An 18183-nucleotide genomic window follows, 5' to 3' on the forward strand; every position below is an offset into this window, starting at 1 on the left:
GTGAAATGACCAATATACACAGACACTACTTTTGGTTTCCCAACCCTGTGCATTTATCCAGTCCAGCTACTCTTAGTGGCTCGAAAGAAAGATCAGTAATGGGAGAGTTCTCTCATTAGTCTGAAGGATCATTTCTCCCACAGTGGATCACAGATGTCTGCTGTATGTGATTATCTAAGAGCTAAGATACATATTGCATCTAGCTGCTATGACTTTTCAACAGAGTTCATGTACAAACTAACAGAGTTTCAAAGGCAGCTGGGCTGTGGCATCACTGCCCTAAATGACTAGCTTTCATTCCTGGAACAAACTCAGTATCATACAATCAATGGAAGAAATTAAAGCATAGGAGTGAGTCAAGAGGGTTTTACACAGGTGATCACAACTGGGAAAACATGACCGCAGTTTTGAACTTGCACTCTTCACGGTACTGACAAATGCATGCAGGAGAAGCAAAGCACCAACACACTGTCAAATCTCTATGTGTGGCAGATATGGACACCCCATATCACTGTAGAAATTCTTGTGTATCCCATGCCTGTTTCTTGCAGCATATAGCACACATGTAGTGTTTACAGACATGAGCCTGAAGAACTGGTATTTCCCTGAAGCCTGTACCATGGATGACAAGGAATATCTTTTCCTACAGGACTGCTTTGCCAATAACAATGCCACTGTGCTGGTGAAAACTGTTTTCTATGAAACGGATCAGAAGAAAAGTTCACTTCACCCACAATACCATGAACTGCATAAGTAGCACATTGAAAGATACCATTCAGTATGCAAGGAATGTAGTACATGTTCTATATCCTAAATTCTAGCACTTGCACTGTGTTTTGCAGGTAGTAATAGCTGACTCTATCAATGTTTCAATACTTTCCTCCTTAAAATACTTGTCAATCATTCTGGGCAACCAATCAACTAAAAAAAAGGGCAGGCCTTTGGCTTCTGTCTGAATTGCTGGGACTCTTGCTAGACTCTTGCTCTAACCCAGCAGGAATGTGTATTTCAATTAATACAGGGATATATCTGCAGGAAAGTATGAATGGCTCCTTCCTGATACAAAAGAGACTGAAATCTGTTCCAGAAACATGAGAGAGAGATGGACAAACTGAAGTGAGGCCAGTGGAGAGCCATCATGGTGGTCAGGGGCTGCAGCTCAAACACTCATGAGGGGCTGAGCAAAGCTGGGTTTGCCCAGCCTGAATAAGAGGAGGCTAAGATCTCTGACTGTCAACTATCCAACTCTGGTTACAGAAGAGGCAGAGAGGACACAATATGCAGGAAGGAAAATTATGATTAGCTATAAGGAAAAAAAATTGCAACGAAGCTGACTGAGCAGTGAACTAGTTGACCAGCAAGGCAATATCTGTCCCTGGAGATTTTCAGAACTCAGCTGGGAAAGGCCTTGATATGACTTTGAAATTAGCTCTACATGACCTGAAGAAGCCCTTTCCAACCTAAATTATTCTTTGATTCTAACTACTGGATACAAACATTAATATGTTATTGTATCTGCCCACACGTGCTTCAGGAGCTAAAATTGCTCTTCCCCTTATACTGACTTTCCATTATGCACCAGTGTAGTAATATATGTAGTACATTAGACAAAAATGTAAGTCCATTTCGTTGGAATTTCTCTTAGAAAATCTAATGTGCAATGCAATAACACGTTGGAGGCATATGCTGTAGCACATCACTTAACTGCAGGGAAGAAGTTCTGTTCTGAAAATCAAATCTGATAGGACTTTGTGTAAAAACTCTATCAAGAACTGTAAATAAAATGGTGGTTTCATGGTATGCAGGAGGGTAAAGCAGTCTCTGTCACATACCTTTGGCAAATCTATCTTCAAGACTAAAGAAGGATAGAGATCAGCAGATACTTGCTTAAAGGTTTCATAAAAGACTGATCCAATTCATGAATATCCACCTTGTGAGCAAGTTTGTTTCCTTCCCCCACCTTTGTTTTTAAAAGAAAATCTCCCAGAACATTGCTGGTAGTTTCAGCTTCTGCAGTCTTCGGATACAAACCCCCTCTAATTACATCCTACTGGCATAGTCATAAATGTGGTTTCTTCTAGTTGAGGCTTGCACAGAGGGCAAAATAAAATTAAGAAGTGACTAAGAATTTACAATAAAAGATTGTCATTTCCTTTTGCTGGATTTCTTTAGTCCTGAATCAGTTAAAATTACATTTTCTTGCATTCTTTGTTCTTAGGTATTAAAAATTGCTCTTGTTTAGTTGTATTCCTGTAATACCAACTAAATTCGAGGCCCAGTTGTACTGGGTCTTGTCCAAACACACAGTACAAGTTTTCACTTGGAAGAGATCTCTTGTAGCATAATTATAGAAAACAGACGCACTAGGAAAAAAGAAAGTTTGTTGTTCCCATATCACAGCTGGAGACCACGGCATGGAAAAGGTAAGGGACTTGCCTGAGGCTACACGGAAAGTCTTTGGCAGAACTGTGAGATAAACCTGAACCTTTTAAGTCCCAGCCCGGTCCTGCAGTCACAAAACCATCCTCCATGAACCCAGCACATGTGATGAATTGCCACAGTTCCTCAGGACTGTGGTTTAGAAGATCAGTGTGGGCAAAGTGTTAATTCACGATAAGAGTGGAAAAGTGAGTCAAGAGAGCGAACCAGTACAGTTAAGCAGTATATTAATCAAAAGTAAATATTCAGGAAAGTCAGGTGCACAGTTTAGATTAGCACTTGGTAGACATAGTTCTGCAGATATCCTTGAAAAGCAGACACAATCCCCACAGCAGTACATAAGAATAGTCTTGGAAAGATATTTTTCCAAATCTCTATAACCTTTTGTTCTCATTTTTTCCAGAAACTCTACAAAAAAATGGAGCATTGTTATTAATTATTATTAAAGAACAAAAGGAAAATATTTGCATTTATCCACCCACACACTTGAATCTTGCCCCTCTATCCCTCATTCCTCCCTCCAACACTGAACACTTTTTTTCCTGCTATTCAGCATGTTATATCTAAAATTAGAGTATAAGAACTTTGGGGGAGGGAAGAAACCCAGTCCTGTTAGCTTTGTAAAACTAAAGGCATACTTTTAGGTGCTATAAAACATAACACTAGCAAAGAAAACGTCAAAAGATTAAGTGTTCTGGAACGTTTTATGTAGTTTATTTGCCACTGACTTGCTTTCCTTCCTTCAAAGTAGACCAGTTGGGAGTCACTTCCAACCTTTCTACTTTAATCTGATTACTCAGCCCATGGAAGGAAAGCCTCTCCATTTCCACAGCAAGAGCTGAAGGCATGGAGGACACAGCAATGTCTTCCACTTGGCTGGACATCAACAAGGATCTGTCCAGTAAAAATAAAACCTGCACGTTCAAAGGTCTGCTGGTCAAAGCATATCAGAAGTTGTACTTTTCTATCACAAACTCTTTTTCCACAGACAGATGAAGTGCAGAGGTTTGTATTAAGCCCTGGATAGTCATCTTATACCCCCCCCATAACAGAGGAAAAAGTATTTTCAAATGCCAGCATTGGAACTGTGTGCTGTGATACATGCTATACAAGGGGATGCTGCCATAGGTACAGAGCGGTGCAAAGCAAAACACAAAGCAATTATATTTGGCCTCTAGTGGTTCAATCTGGATCATATATTTGTTCATGCTGAAAAAAACAGATGGTCTTTCCTCATGCATTTAGTATCAGACAGTAAAACATATGCCTTAGGCAGCAAGTTCCCATAAAATTATTCAAGTACTGCCACAGTCATGTATTTTATCAAAAGCAGCAGCTTCCATTTTGTTTCAGCAGTAATCAATTTTGATGCAGATCCTTTCATCTTCTTCCCTGGCTTCTGAAAGCATACACTAATTGGAGAAAAGCCAATTTATGAAAGATAATATAACTCAGAAGCTTTGATATTTATTCAATCTGCCTCTCATAAACTTTTCTTACTGGTTAATTAGGAACTACCAATTCTCCATTTATTTAATTTTCAACAGAGTTTTACTATAGTTCGTGATTTAAGGGATGTTCATATGGCAGAGGATGTTCAGCTTAAAAAATTGTTAAAACATTACTCAGAGAACATTGTAAGCATAAAAAATATACTCAGTGAAGATCTTTAAAAGCTATTTTGCTACATTATTTACTGCTAGAATTAAAATAATCAAAAGTTAAACATCTGCAAACAGTTTTATGACCTCTTCTGCAAATAATAAAAGTGTACCACTGTTGAAGTGACATAATTAAGCAATTAGACCACCAGAGTTATGTTCCAGTATTATTTGAGGTCTAATTTAATGCCCATAAGAACAAGGATATTCAGGATTATGGCCAAAACTTGTTTGTAAACCACTGTCAGTGCCATTGTCTTGGATTTTGTATGGAAGGTGAAAAATGTTTGAAAGCTTTTTCTAACCTTAACTATGACCAACAAGTAGCTCTTACTTTTCACCCAGGTACAAAGTCAGAATTAAGGCAATTACTTGAAAACTTACAGAATGTTGCTTGCATTCACAAGGTTTGAGCTTACAAAGGACCTAAAAGAGGCCCCCCCCCCCCCCTCCCCCTTCAGTAATTCTTTCTGATAGCTAGCAGCCAGGAGTTTTCTTAGCACTGAGTACCCAAGTATCACCTTTAAATGATTTTTTTTTTAAATTCTTGAATGTGTAAAACACATGTGAGGCGTTAAATAAGTAAATGTCCTGAAGATTATCCTGGATGTATAGCACCTGTCGGATGTTCAGAGAAATGGATGCAATACCCAGGGAAAACCCAAGAAAGGAAGGAAGGAAACAAATTGTTGATCATGGCACTGTTTTACTTCCTTTGGGACTATTAGTTTTGGTGAACAGCTCTCACAAAAAGCATAGTGATAGATATCTGGTAAGTGGGCTGCTCTGCACAAGGTCCCTGTCTTGGCTCGATGCAGTTGGCACCCTCCCTTGGTCTCTGAGAAAGGGAAACTTCATGGCTTCAGTGTGCCATGGAGCTGACAGGGACAGAGAAAGAGCATCTGCTGGTCTACAGAGGTTACAGTTATTCACACACACACACAATTTGGAAGGCACTAAAATCCCATATGGGTAAAAATATGCATCTGCTAGACTGAGAGCTGGTGTACCATCCTTGAGAAAACATGCATGCTTAAGACAGGAAAGCAGGCAGAAAACTGACAGTTCTTGTGAGCCTCAGTGCCCTTCCTCATATCTCTGAGCAGTCAATTTTGGAGGTGGGTGGAAATAACCTCTTCAATGGGATGCCAAAAGACAAACACTGGAGCATTTTCCTATCTTCAGGAATAACTGAAAGTGAAAACGTCAGCTAGTGCAGGCTTGAGGAGGATATTTACGCAGGTCCTGTGGTATCTCCCTTAAAAAGTAATCTTTTCAACATTTCTATAAAACAGATAATGCTCTGCTGACATGGTGGAAAAGAATACAGTTTAACAGTTTTGATAGTGCAAGCCATGTGGATTAAATTTTCCATCATTTATAGTTTCAATGTGACTTGTTTATGCAGGAAAATGAGATATGACAAAGGTTATTACAATTTGTTAAAAATGTTTGACAAAAGCCGAATGGAGAATAAGCGCTCTCCCATAGAAGAGAGCTCATAAATTTCTCTTGTAAGCTTTCTTTAAAATGACTTGCTCATCAACCTTTTCTTCAAGTGGAAGAGTGTAACACCTTAAGGGCTTGATACTGTGCTGTCTTCTACCCCGAAGCCAACACAGCAACCCTGTCTATGGAGAGCTGCTGTATAAGGATCTCACTGTCTTAAAATGTGAATATACATTGGATGGAAAACTTTAAAAACAATTTTTGAGATTAAAAAATACAGTTGCAGAAAGTTCATCTTTTTATATATTCTGATTGTTGCTTTTTCCAGAATTACAGAAATCTGAGCTGAATTTCGTGTCCCATTTTTTAAAGAACTGAACTTGCTGTTGCAGCAACTGCTTTGTTCACCTAAATTGACCTTTTTTGTTATATTTTAAGTAGAAAATGAACTATCAGTGCCTTCTAAGTGATTGTATTTGGCTTACATTGACAAAGAAGTGAAAAGGCTAAAACGGGAGATGTAATTAAAAGCAAGCAAATGAAATATCTCAAATTCCTATGGGACACCAATCAAACTGTCATTAAGTGCACATCGGATAATCTATTTCATCGCATACAAAACACAAAACATCAAGGTACATTTCTCCAGGGATCAATAAGGCAGGCATCATTCCTCCTTGAGCACGCACATCAGCTTAAAACAAAACAAAGGGTTTGAAGAGCTTAATGCTCTGAGTTACTTATGATACAGACATTATCCTAGAGGTAAATTTTTCCATTGGCTTCTACAGGACATGTTTTTGAGACAAAAAATACAAATAATTTGAATCAATCCACATGGCTTAATTTGAAACTGTTGTCCCATTTTCTACCTTGCTACCTTTTCTTGGAAGCATGTGTTCTTCTTACAGATTTAAACTACTTTAAAGACTGGAAGGTGTGATACTGATTTTCATCCCAGAATTCTTGTTTGCATGTACAATTGCCTCAATTCAATAGAAAATAACAAAACTCTATTTCTGTCACACTCAAAGAGTAGGTCTTTCTATAGACCAAAATTTTTAAATGGGAATACTTCATTTACTGAACAAGATCTGTACTTAGACAACTCTGTAGGTATTTTTTGTTTTGTTTTGCATCAAGTATCCTTAAAGCCCAGTGACAAGACTGGTAGCTCGCCCAGGAATCTTTGCTTCACCACAAGTATTTTCCAAGAAAATTAAATTAAAATAGTAATAGAAGGTATTCTGTATTTAGTACTGAGCAATTAGATTTTTTTTTTATTTTTATTTTTATTTTTTTTAAACAAATACAAAAATAAGGTTTATTAGTATGAAGTATAGAAAATTAATAAAATTACAGTAGGAAGATGAAGAGTTGAAATTCACCACATAATCCATTTTGCAAAATAAATTTTCCATTGCAATCTAGTCTAACTTTGTCCACCACCTATGGTAAGGGGAAATACTCAAATAACCTTTTTCTATAAAAGTGTTTACTAACAGACTGTGCTTTGGCCTCCGGCTACCCATAAAAAAATTCTTAATGTAATGTGTAAGAAAAGTGTGCTAGTAATCACCAGTGTAATCGTCTTCAAAATCAGCTTTTCAGCTCCTCAGATTTTAAGGTAGAAACTTTGTCACTACCACGTTTGTGTTTTTGAAGTAAGAGAGGAAATCATCAGAGAAGACAAGCTGCAACACTGCACTGTATTTTGTATGCCCCAAGTAAGAGCCTCTTCTTTGCTCAATGCTGGGAGTGCAGTTCTGGCTCCATGAAAGCTAAGGCATGATTGATTGTAATGGGGCCAGACACCACTCACCCTCATTATCTAATCATCCATCAGTGGCCAACAGTGCCACGACTTTGGTGGCTAAAACTGAGTAGAAACCACCCTGAGTTGGAAAAAAAAGCCTGTCTAACGTAGTCTCTGGAGTTAATCCCTCTCAGTGTGACTCAGCTAGACCCCTTGTAAATCATGCCGTGCCAGGGAATGGCACTGTTACTCCTGCTGGCTCCTGATTGTCTACATCATTAAATTGTGAGGACTGCCACCAGCCTTCTTTTGGCCTGGGTCAACTCTTTCCTAAGCAACTGCTGGGTATGGTCTGGGAGTTAGAATGTATCTGGACAAAACTGTTCTCTGGACCTGCTATACATCTTTTACTATGGACAAGATATATCTAGATGTCAAATTACTGTGTTGAAAAGTCATTGAAAAACTTAAGTCCTTTCCCAAACACTAACAAACAAACATTAAAAATATGAGTTGTGATATTATGATCAATGTAAATACTTGATTATTGTTTTGCATCTTAACTAAAGGTAAAGACAAGGAGGCAAAGTCTACTGAAAATGTTACCATGCAAATGCAGATGTCTTCTTGGCATATTTTAATAGCATGCTTGCAGATAATCTAATTTGTAAGATTTTGGATTAAGAAAATTAGCCCATCATGACTTCGGTAGGTTGATACTGTGGCCAAAGCCCATAGCTCAATGGTGTGTTGTTACATAAAATATTCCAACCTATTGAAGAACTCATGAATATAAACCAATCTCCTCATTTCTCCCATTTTTATCCACTAGTATATTATATACCATTGCTTTGATTATAAATTTGTTTTTCTATGCTATATGGTCAGCAACATCAAGAATTAAAGGAGTTCTTCAGAGGAAAGGACCACTAAAGTACAGTAATGGAAATATACCACTGGAGTACATGAGTATAAGTAACTCCATCATATCCCTCAACAAGGCCTGTTAGTAACCATTGGTTACCTCTACAATTTTTGTTATTTCAGATGTGAACAAAGTAGTACCGACAGATCCTCCAACAATAGCTTTCTAGACTTGAAAATAATAGAATTATTTGGGCAGCAACTTTCACTTTTATTATATAGATGACAAGTTTATGGGATATTTAGCTTTGTAAGGGGATTCCAATTTATTTGCTGTCACTAAATGCATATGTTACCAGAATACTGGATAAGACAATAAAACACACTTAAAAATATATATATGTTTAAGAAAAAAGCATTTCAGGTGGAAACAGATTTCTTGAGTGTAACTGATGTGTATTATACCACACTTCACTGAATCTCAGCCTGTGATGGCTGTGGGAGGAATGGTACAAAAAGTTTCAAAATTATAAGTACCAGTTCATCTTGCTTTATGATGCCTTCATTTGGCAGGTTGATTAGGAAAGGAATAATTCATCACCTTTTTAATGTACTGAAATACAGAATAATATTTTTAAATACTCCATTCAGGATAATAAGGATACAAGAGAAAGTTCTGAATAAAAACATACATGGGTGATAGAACTTCAGAAAATGGTAAACATAACAACAGTGTTTAAAAGACTACTTTATAGCCCCAACATCTCTGATAGCTACCACAGACATCTAAGCAGCCACAAATGCAAGGGATCATTAAACGGGGCAGAATTCATCAAGGATAAGCAGCTTTGAAAATTTCTTCCATGTACCAGATCTTTGTCTTTCTGTAATTTAATTTACTCCCATTAACTAATGACTGGATTTTTTGTTTTTAGTGAAACCTTGCAGTTGACTTCAGTGGGCATATGGCTTGTGTTGGGAATTCAGAGCTGACTCATTGATATCACCACTGCAAAGAAAAACCTCTTAGTTTCCTAAAGTTCCTTCCCAGTAGTAAACCAGGATATAAATGGATCGTGGAATAATTTTCCAACAGAATGCATTGTTAATATTAAACTTGCTTCTAAAAATCAATCAGTGAAATTCTGCTCAAGGATGTTCAGTTTTATATCCCTCCAGTGGACTTGTGTTCCTTAATCTAAATAAGTCCTCTGCTTTCTGGAATCTGAAGTGCCCTTTCTTTTAGTTAGGCAGCTGTACTCACAGAATAGGACCTGATAGCAGAAGCATTTCAGATCACAAAAGATGAAGAATTCCATCTTGGAGGGTTCAAACGATGATGAGACTTTCCTGGTTTTATTGCATTTACCTCCTTCCTCCATAGGGTAGGGTGCTAAATTCATATATATGACACTAACATGAAAGCAGCACAAAGTCTCAAATTTGCATGCATGGGGTGTGTGTCTACCTGTTTCCTTAATGTCTAAGAGCAAAGAGCAGATATGTACTTTGTCAAGCACTAGACCTTGCTGAGGTGGGCACTGCAAACAGCTCATGGTTTTATATCACGCACTGCCTTGAGAACAGACCAGCTCTCACAGTGGCCTAAAGCAAGATGCAACACACACTTTTCAAAATGAGGCTTTATTCTGTCTACCTCCAGTCAAAGCCCAATAATGTGACTCATTTTCCTCTATTTTTCAGAGACTTTTATCTCATAATCACTGCAATTGGAAAGAGGGTTACATAATTTCTTTTGTGCATCAAACACGATACTCTGAAGTCCCTGCAGCACACCACAAAGTGCACCAGCAGCAACTGCACAGCAGTGTGGGACTGAAGCATCCTTTGTGCCCTCAGCAGAGGCTGCGTGTCATGCAGTGTTTGTGGGGAAGTCGGCTGCTGCTCACATGTCTGGCTTCTTTGTGTCAATGGTGTGCTTATACACGGCTTCAGCAACAATAATATTTCTGTTCCAATAATGAGTTATTTTATTAAATGCTGAGTTGCGAGGGTTCTGAAACCACTATTATGCTTATGCACAATGTTAAATACACAAAGTGTTTTTAACCTATTTTCCATATGGGGAAAAACTTGCCCTTTGAGCTTCTTAAACACATTAAAACTGTTACTTGAAACAACACATGAAGGTGCTTTTACTTTCCAACATTTTATCTTTAAGTGGTTTGCACTCTTTGCCAAAATCATCATGCTCGGAAATTAGTGTGAAGCAAGTTTGCGTTTTTAAGAGGGATTACAGGCGCAGGGATAACTTTGTATGGATTTTACTTTAGCAGATCAGTTTCCTGTCTTTTCACTGATGCTGATCCTGCAAACTCTTACTCATGTGCATGGTTTAATCAGAGATGACTGTGTGTACATGCTTCCAGGCACTGACCATATGCCTCAAACTTGGTGAAGAAGCCCTGGAGATTCTTTCATTAACCACACCATTAAAGTCAGTTTTCTGGAGCTTCAATATACAAAGTGCTGTCCTTCACTAGCTGTATGGAACATTCTAGTGAATGGATGCTCTTGCAATTTCCCGGTGTGAATTTCTATATGTAAGACGCATGTCAGGATCAGACTGTAACAGCAGGACACAATGGACACCCTTGTGTTGTCACAGGGGACATTTGCTCTCAGTAAAACCACTAATCAGGAGGCTGGCTGAGGTGACCCTTTCTCCTTTCAGAAAGGCAGAACATGGTGCCCCATTTAGAAATGGACAGGAGTAGGTACAAACTCCCTTTGGAGAAGGTCACAAGATACATGAAAAGAGAAAGGTTCAGCTATCAAAATTTGTATTTTACAGATAAATATATACAACATTGTTGGCTCACCCTGAATCCCCCCTTTCACTTGTCAATTTTCCTGAGCAATTAGGAGACAGGCAGAAACATCTCTCTGCTGGAAGGAGAAAAATATTGCGTAAAACGAAAAAGTGAGAAAGATTCCTGGCTGTGCGAGTCCAAGGGACCATCTCTCTGCTGTGCTTCTGTGACTCCCACCACCAGCATCTTACAGCCTTCAGTGCAGTCAGTCCAGACAACTCCATCAAGAGACATGGTAGTGATATTTCCCCATATTAATAAGTAGTAGAGATACGTGACATTTTGACCTCCTGGAATTCATTTACTTTCACATTAAAAACAGGCTAGACACCAAAGGGTTTTTGCAAATTCTGAGTCTATCTTAATCTAAAAATGCTTAACCATTTTAAAATGCTGACTCAAGTGGAGTTTGTGAGAGTAGAGAATGGCTCCTAAGTTTTCCTGCAATTTCCTTGGCTAGGCGTGCCTTAAAATATGTATGGGACCCAAACAGAGCACTCACACAGCCAGGAACCAGTCTCAGTTGAGATACACCAGCTGACTGCACCTCCCTGTAGTGAGAGCACTATTTTTCTCCTTCCAAGAGAGATGCATGTCTGACTGTCTCCTAATTGCTCAGGAAACTTGACAAGCAAAAGAGTGGATTCAGGGTGAGCCAACAATGTAGTATATATTTATCTGTAAAAAACCAAGTTCTTCTTGCTGAACCTTTTTTTTTTTTTTTTCATGTATTTTGTGACCTCCTATATACATTTATTTATGTAGATTTAAAGAATAAATTCTGAGAAAGTGTACACATCTCAATTTAACTGAAAAATCATATAACAGTATCCATCCAGCAATATGAGATGAAAAAGTAACCCAATCAACTGATATATCAAAGCAGCAGAAACCCCTTTCAACCTAATAAGATCATTTAGTCAAACCTTCCTATAAAGCTGTATGAAATAAATTGTTTTGCCATATGCCCAGAGTCTCACCAAGCTCAGACAATCAAGGCAAATAACCATCCGAGGAGCTGTCTGTTGAAATCATCATATTCATCTCTAACTAAGATAAAGTTACACTGTTTTTTTTTTTTTTTTTTTTTTTTTTTTTTTTTAAGAAGGGAATTCCTAAAATGCAGACATGTTGGTTGGAAGGAACCTCCAGCCATTATCTTGTCCAACTCCCTGCTGAAAGTAGGTTCAATTACATCCATTTGCTCAGGGCTGTGTCCAGTCCAGTTGTGAACATCTGCAAGAATGGTACCTCCACAGCCTCTCTGGGAACCCTGATATACTGCCTGACTGCCCTCATGGTTACATCTTTTTTTCCTAATATTTAGTTGGAATATCCACCTAAGAAACACAGAGTATCATGTTACTTTACTCTTCAAAGTATAATAACCTAATTTCACTTTGTTCTTCAGATTGTTAAACTGCATCACACAATCTACTAGATGAAGAATGAGTGGGCTTGATGGGCTGGATGACTGGGTGGGAGTCTTGGTCTGCATTTTAGTAGTCCTGGTGCTAATCTCCTATAGCTATTGTGTACTTACCCCCATGACCTCAGTTTGTACATTTTGGTTGAAGATCTATAAATCTAACATTGAATTACTGAGGTCAGATGGCAAGGCCTATCAACCTATAATAATCTCACATCTCCCTGTAGTATGCTCACTATCTAGATTACTATTCTTGGTTCTCTTTGCTTTTATTTTGCCTGTTATTTTTCCTACAACACAGGCAAGAACAAAGCTAAAACACTGCTTTTTATACCATAATGAAAGACTTGTTTTACTTTGTATGGAACTCAACTTATTTGTTCATTTGCTCCATTTAGTTTGTCAAAGGGTCTTATTTTAATCTACTGAGAAAGTAGAAAGCCCACCAAAACTGGGGCTTTGAAGTGAAAAAACAGGATGCATGTCATGGCATATTTATTATATAAGAGATTATCTCCTACCCAGCACTAAAAGATTTTCAAGTTATTAACTGGTATTTTCAAATGCAGAAGCCTGAGTAGCTATTTTGAGGGACAGACATACTCAGGAGTCCCAACATGCCGTCTGAAGCTCCATACTCAGGCACAGATTCAGATGTCCAGTAGTAAAGCACTTCCATTTGGAAATGTATTTATCAACTCTTCTCCAGGCCATGTTCTGTTTTTCCCAAATGTGTTTCTTCTAGCTGAGGCACAGCCCAAAATGTCACATGCTGGACTCACCTATCTTATTAGCTTTTTTGGATTTAGATGAAGAAGGGGAATTCATAATGAAATATCTACAGGATGTATTTGAAACACAAAGAGGCCTCTTCAGTCAGTGTGCTGTTAAGCACATGTATCCAGCAGTGACTCTAGTTCTTTTGTAAGGACTTAGACAGAGAAAATTACTTTTGTATGTATGTTATTCATGGATATTCATGTTTCTTAGAGCTGATAACTGTCAATGACCATGAGATAACTTAGACATAACTGGCTTCTGGATGGTAGTGGCCATACCACACTTCAGGAAACTGAATTTTGACCCCCAGTGTGTTTATAAGAAGTAAAAGGCAGGCACCTAAGAAAGCTTTCTCAGTCCTGTTTTAGATGTCTGCCTTGCATGCATCTAATATTTCGTCTCTAGCTGTTGTCACAGTCCTTTGCTTCACAGGAAAGAGGAGGAGGGGACTGAAAGTATTGAGTTGATTTTGCTTCATGGGCAAAAAGAAAAGACTCTAAACACTCTCACTCCTTTGCTGTCAGCTGAAGCATTTATGCTTGGGTTTCACTTCTAACCACCTCGCTGAGGAAATGACAGCATTATCAAAGCTTCTTCTGAAAAAATCAATTTCATAATAGCAGGAAAAAATAAAATAAGAATGTCTTTAAACAGAAAATGCTTATAAAGAGTGAAGGTAAAATGACAATTCTGATTTGTTCATGTATTTTCAGTTTGGCATTCTTATTACAGTCTGTTGCCTGTTGCCTCAGGAAGCCTTCAGCTGGTTGAATGAGCATCAGTACAGATAACAGTTAAATGAAACACCACAAACTTTCTTTAGACAATATTATTTTTTCAGAATTAAAAAAAAAAAAAGCAAACATAATAATGAAAGTCCATGCAAGTCTGCTTTGTCAAGGAACAAATTTTGCAATTAAGTACTCTGCCATTCACTGTATGAATGATCAGAGTGGACATGACCAAAGCCTACCCTGCCCTTGCAGCAGTGGCTGGTAGCGGATGCCAAGGGAAAACCCTGAGGAGGAGGCAAGCTGGTACCTGACCAGCAGACTCCGGGGCTTCCTGAACCACAGGCTGTGTATCTGGACAGACTCTGCTGCCATCAGATTGCCTAATCACAGCTCTGGAATCCACATGTATTTTTAGCATGCGTACACAACCCATAAACGATTTACAAAGTTATATGTGTTGTACGTAGCTACATCTTTTCATTTGTTTGCAGGAACCTGTTGTTTAATAATCACCTTGATGCCATATCTGTGTAATATGGTAAAAGGCAGTTAATCACCATTCCTATTCGTCTGCTCTGTTCACATCATGACTTTATAAATACTTCTACGTGGGTACAGAATAAACTCTTTCACAGGAACTAGGGAAGATAGAGGCAGTAGTGAACTCTAATTTCTGAACTCTAATCCAGTGACCGTAGAACCTAGCTCATGTCAGGCCAAGCAGGCTGGCAGCATTAATGAATGTTGGTGTCTATTTCTCATGACTCACAAGGGGGTGATGTGTCTGCAATAATCTCCGGCTGTCTGCTCCTGTAGCTTAATGACCAGTTTTGTTGACTGGAGACAGTTTATACTATGAGGCCGAGCTAGTCCAATTCTTTAACTAATAGATAGCACCTAATATTTACCCTTCAATCCAACATGGACCATAACATTATAACACAAAGGGACACTACTGGTTGAAAATGTATTTGCAACCTGCCTGATAAGAGCAGTTTGACAGGACAATGTATTTTTAAAATTGCTGTTTTTCTTATTATTCCCGTTACTCAGTAAGTCTCCAACCAGATGTATGGAGAAAAATAAGGGCAAAAACACAATCCTGGCAAATGCATTGCAAAATATTCATGGGAAAAAAAAAAAAGTTGCTTCATTAGGTAATATATTGTGAAATTTGTCCATGATATAGAAAATGGTGATACAATGTGAGTCCTATAACAGACATGCATCAAATGCCATCAGCTCTTTAGTTTCTGGAAAAATCAAGCTGCTGCTAGCAGCTTCAGCGACTCCTGATCTCACTGGGGTCAGCACAAACTTCTCTTGCATGTAAGACTGAGGTTGGACCATAGGTAATTACTGCACAAATGCAAACAGCTTGCTTTTAAAAAATTCTTCTGTGCATGTTGAATGTATGTGATAGATTTAAACAACATCATAAATGTAAACTGTACTTGAGAAAACTGTAACCATGCAGCTGGTAGAGTCCATAAAGATAAAAGAAATGTTTCCATAACATTTAATTTCAAGTTGACATTTATATAACAAAACCATGGTAAAGCTATGTTTAGCTAAAGTTGTTTGCATATTTTGCATCAGTATCACCAAAAGCTCTCTCCCTCATTTATATAGTCACCACATTTTGGTAACCACATTTATATAGCAGAGGCAATAGCTACCGCAAAAGGAAAACTGAAAACCAGAGCGTTTGTAACATTTGGATAAACAAGCCATCAGTTCTGGTATTGCAACTCATCAGCAACTGGATGTGTTCGCTTTTGACTGAAGCAATGCAGTTTTCAGCAACTGACACACACAGCATAGTTCATACCAAGTTCTTGAACATTTAACTGTGAAAATGCCCTAATCAGTATGATTTAGTTTCTCAGACAGAAACACTCAATTTTTCTTTCATCTCTTTCATCTCTAAGTGTCACAGGAAATAGCCAACCTTTCAGGCTCACACAACTTCATTCTTCTGAGTTCTTTTCCTTGTCAAGCACAAGGCCATAGAAATGTTTTCTCAGTCTCATTGGTTTAGTGAAGAAAGAGGCTTAAAATAAACAGACCCATTCCTGACTGCCACTGCAATACACAAAAATTTCATGTTAAGTTTTTCCCAGATTAAAATTGCTAAGGGATGCAGAAACATGAGTTACACAGTTTTAGGGTGACATCCAATTCCTATTGGAATGAATAAGGGTTTTGCCATTGACATTAATACGGCCAAGGTCTCCTGAAATGTAATCAGCCCCTTTTTGTAACAAATGTGGCATTTGAGAAACATGTACTCACTGCACTAATCCATAGCAAAGATGGCCTTCACTAAACTTAAAGGTGTAAAGACGTGGTGAGACCATTGCATATGCCTGCCTGCCAAGGTTAGCTTTAAACTAGCTAGACGGCGTTTCTGACAAAGTGCAGCCAAAGCAGCACAGAGGTTAGCTCAGGCTAGCTGCCCAATAATTTACCCAGCCCTCCAGACAGGCTGAGTAGTTCATGCTTGAGCTCTAGCCTGGCACAGTTACACTACTATCATTACCCAGGCTGACTGCATAGAAACTAGCTCATGAGTCTCCGCAAAAGCTCCTGCTGACTTCATCAGAGATTTTTCAAGCATAAGAAAACAATTTCCAATACTATATAATATCCAAAATAAATTTCTCAAAGAGTCCATTGCAGAAATCATACTTACACTTCATCAGCACACCTACAATGAAATTCTCCATAGACCTAAGGACATTTGGGTTTAAAATAATGACAGAATGTTTTTAATAAGTGCTATGGAAATGTCAATGAAATGGGAATTCAAGAAATGTAGTGCATCATGATGAGTAAAGCAAAGGGTTTATAGCGAGTATCAGTTAGCTTACATGATATCAGTAGACTGCCAAACTATTGAGGAGATATTTTTCACTACTGTTTGTCTTTGCAAGACTATAAATAGAAATTAATCCAAAAGAAATGAAAGACTATACAACACACATCTTCACGCTCAATGAGTAAATGTCTCAGGAAGAGGCTGAGGACAGTGTTTCGGCCAGCACTTCCAAATGTCTCCCACTTCTGTTAGCATCCCAGCTACTGTCCTTTGAATGACATTGCAGGCAGCAGTAAATACAGGATAGCACTAACCAGCTCTGTTTATGAAGGGAAGCTACTCAGTACATCTTACAGCCTCTTCTGAGAAACCTCTAGTGTTTGAAATAATAAGTATTGTTGTACATGAGGGCCAAGAACGCAAGACATACCATGACGTTCTCTCATGCAGAAGATGAATGCTCTGCATGGCAACCCTGCAGAACCAGGTCTAAAATCAAGAAACAGCTTCCTGTTGTGATGGCTGTAAAAATGCTAGGACCCTAAGGGAACATTTTCCAAGGGTGCTTAGCTGCAAAAGATTCAAATATGTACTTAGAGAGGTTTTTTTTTTTTTTTTCTTTTCAGAAATTCCCCAAATTTTGCACCTTCTGTGGTCTTCCTTCAAACTCTAGCCCAAGTTACTTGATAACATTTTTTTTTCCTGAAAGACATTTAGATGCTTTAAAATTATGAAAAGCAATATGGTCTGACTACAGTTAAATAAGTATTCACTTGAATAACATACCAGCAAATAATGTGTGATATAAGTAGTGATTGATTCTGGTTAAAACTAAGTGACTGTGACTCCTAAGAAGAATGACTGAAGTGAAGAGTACAGATTAAAGTATTCTATTGCTAAAATATGACTTTCACAGTATTAAATCAAAGAAAAGAAGTCAGGCTTCAAATGGTAAATGGAGGCAAGCTGTGGCTCCCTGAGCGTGTCTGGAAAGTGTTCCACATGTAGGCGGCACGGTCTCGGATGGAGTATCACAGGCCTTGATATGACATAAACATCCAATAACAGTCCTATGATATTTCAGGACACCAAATCCATGTTTTCTCCAGTTCATTTTCTATCTTGCAGGCTCCCATCCAAGCTATTAAGGGTGTGGGTGAGGGACTATTGGTTTAACTTGCCAGACCCTGGAGAGGAGCTCTCAGTGAGGAGATACTCAATGCTGCTGAGCTGGAGGTAGTGTGCAGGGAATAGTGTTATGGTTACTGGGCCCCGTGCGGACTGTCAGAAAAAAAGTTTCATTTTTCACTTTAAAAACATTGACAAATCAAAATACAGAAAGTCTTCAGGCCATTTTCTTGTTAAGACAGTCTTGAAAACAAACTGAAAGAAACTAAAGGTAACATATTATGTAGG

The 18183-nt window shown here is 38.3% G+C and overlaps 1 protein-coding gene across 2 annotated transcripts in view; it reads right to left on the minus strand.

Moving 5' to 3' along the window:
• Positions 1 to 18183, minus strand: part of KCNQ5 (potassium voltage-gated channel subfamily Q member 5) — a 291754-nt gene that overhangs the window by 87644 nt on the left and 185927 nt on the right. The gene's annotated exons all lie outside the window — the stretch shown is intronic.

Source organism: Anser cygnoides, chromosome 3 (genome assembly GCF_040182565.1).
Source record: "Anser cygnoides isolate HZ-2024a breed goose chromosome 3, Taihu_goose_T2T_genome, whole genome shotgun sequence".
NCBI lineage: Eukaryota > Metazoa > Chordata > Aves > Anseriformes > Anatidae > Anser > Anser cygnoides.